Here is a 3,162-nt window from a genome sequence, read left to right as displayed (position 1 = left end):
CTCTTGCCTCGACTGGGTCAGCTTGTTCCTTGGAACTCTGAGAGCTTAGCGATTTAAGGTCCTGAAGAATTTCTCACCGCACTGTCTCCTCAGGGTGGTGGTGGGGATAATAGTCTAAGTTCTTTTTAGACAGGTCCATGAATTGTCGTATAGGAGTACCGTCTCGGGTCTCCTTTCCTTACTCGACTTTCTGTTTCCTTAGTATGAAATGTTTCATCCTACTCCCATAATTGGGGTCATCTTTTAATTTAAAATCCTCATTTTCCACTCCATTATGTCATGGGTTCCTTCTATCTTGATGGCGACCTCCCTGACTATCACGTTCAGGGTTTGCTCTAAATCTTATTCCTCAAACTATGGCTCTCATCTAAGTTCTCATCCTTACGCTCTTGAACTTTTGGAACCCCAAATTCTATAGGAATACCTCATTATTCCCTTATCATCTTTTCTCGATATTAATCTTTTATCTAATTGTGGCTCCCTGCCTTCATTCATAACTTTTTCTGGCACAATATGATCTTTTCCAATAATTCGGGCTGTATTGCAATCTCAAACAGCTTTTCGGTACCGGCTCCGGTTACCTTCACTTCTATTTCCATTTTCTCAAAATCTCTTATAAACTCTCCAAAAGACATTATCATCTTGAGTCTCTCCTTTTTACTAAGGGCATCAGCCACCATATTGGCTTTCCCCGAATGATAAAGAATCTCCCAATCATTATTCTTGATTAGCTCTAACTGCCTCCTCTGGCATATGTTGAGCTCTTTCTACGTGAAAATGTACTAGAGCACTTATGGCTTAGGTAATTCTCGCACTTCTCTCCATACAAGTAGTGCCTCCAATCTTAGGGTAAAACTATTGCCACGAGCCTAAGCTCATGAGCGGGGATATCGAATTTCATATTACCTTAATTGTCTTGACATGTACGCGATTACCTTACCGTGCTGCATAAGCACGCACCCTAAGCCCTTGTGCGAAGCGTCACTATACTTCACAAAATCTCTTTTTCCATCCGGCAACGCCAGCATAGGGCCATCACCAACCTCTGCTTCAGTTCTTGAAAGCTGTTCTCGCATTTCTCTGTCCATTCGAACTTCTCAGTCTTACGAGTAAGCCGCGTTAAAGGGGCTACTATCTTTACAACTTGAACGAACCTCCGGTAGTGACCGGCCAATCCTACCTCTGGTAGTCGACCAAACCATGGTCATCAATTCATCAGTGGTCCTTTATCCAATCCTGTCAGGATCCTCCATGGGATCCTCCTCAACAACTATCCCTTCTAGGACAACATCCTCAACCGCTAAATCCTCAATATCAACATCATCCGGTCCTGCATTAGGACACTCTATCGGATCCACAATCCGATCTCCAATTAGTAATAAAATATCATCGCGATGTTGCTCCTCAACCTCAGGGTTCGGAGTCCCGCTACCATATACGATAACGAACTACGCTCCTATCACGATATTTATAAGGGTTCCCATAAGGGTTTTAACTGTCAGTACTACGTTAGGTAGCCCGACTATGAACTTGGCAAGAGTTCTTATTATCTTAGTGAACTTATTATCTTAACGTCCCATCATCTCTGAGGTTTATAACGCTTAGCTCTGATACCATTTCTGTAACACCCCCAGATCCGGGGTCGGGGATCCGGGTCGTCACGAGTTCCATTTCCCTTATAACACCCAATCTTAATAATTACTCAACTACTCTGTATTGTGACCCCACAATAAACACACACACCACACGTTATAGTCTCAGAGATGAACATCCAAAAAACACAGTCTTTGAATCCACAATTTAAAAGTTATTACAACCCAAAATGATTACTTGATAAATTTACAGTTAATTGCCATTATCTGCCACAAGTTATAATTATACATAATTGATTCTCAAAAGTAGATGGTCTGATCTACAATAGATCTACCTCTGCAGCTATAGCAGCTACAACATCAACGGGAAGACGCGGGACGCTTCCCACGCGCTTGCGCTGGGTCTGCTGGAGTCTGGCCATCTTTCCTAACTGTTGTTGTTGATGAAGAAATAAAGCAAGGGTGAGCAGCAAGCCCACCAAAATAATATGTATAATGATTAATAGTATATGAGCCTACTCATAATACTCATGAAAGTCTTGGACAAAAGAAATGAACCAAGTTTGATATCTTAATGCGATGAAGTCGCAAAATATTCAGTATATATACATATATACTTTTCAAAATATTGGAAGTCCTCTTCCATGCATAATATACACAAAGTCCCAGTGTATAACTGTATAAAAAAATATCGTTGCAAGGTGATCTCATATATCTAACCTTGTCTCAACGTTTTTCTGAAAATCTTTGTCATTCATAAGACAATTATTAATTAGATATAAGTTTAAAAGATGAGGTTACCAAATACCCCAATATATTATATCTTTCCCAATACCACTTGAACTACCACCGTTCAAGTTACAATCAGTTTCAAAAGTTCATAGATGAGACTACAAGACAAGATTTGAATAGATTCAATCTTTGAAATATTATTGAATGAAATAAAGTTACGAGATACTTTATTTAGTCCCGATATATATATATATCCACATATATATCTCTTAAACATTTCCTGGAACCTCTGTTATGTAAAGTATGAACAGAGTTTGAAACATCCAATGAATTTTGGAAAGGAAAAGAATTTTGGCATAAACCAGATATCTTGCTGATCAGGCAAAGATACCAATAAGTAACCTTTTCTACTGTAGATGGATGAATTCCTCACCGGTCATCACCCTGGCCGCATTAGGACCTCGCGCTAGACCGTTACCCGGCCCCTCACGCGTTGATGGACTGCCACCCAGCCACTTACACTTTCATAGACCGTACCCGGGCCTGTCGCTTATGCCGACTCAATTAGATGGGCTTACTTCCCGAACATTGGGCAAGTAATCAATTCATTTACCAAACTGCAACCTCGTTGCGAATATAAAAACATCAGAGCCGGATTCCCCAGGTTTTGAGCGAGTATTTAAATCCCCTTAAAAGGAAGATCTTAAATATAAAAATGAGTTTTGGGATCCGCTCTAACTTTTAAAAATCATTTTGGACTCGAAAACACTTTAAAGAGTTTTGGAGTAAAGCTGATTTAATGAAGTAAATCAGTCCCCAATATTAAAAAATATCTGAA

This window comes from Apium graveolens, chromosome 4, assembly GCF_009905375.1.
Source record: "Apium graveolens cultivar Ventura chromosome 4, ASM990537v1, whole genome shotgun sequence".
NCBI lineage: Eukaryota > Viridiplantae > Streptophyta > Magnoliopsida > Apiales > Apiaceae > Apium > Apium graveolens.
Note: the sequence above shows the minus strand (reverse complement) of the source record.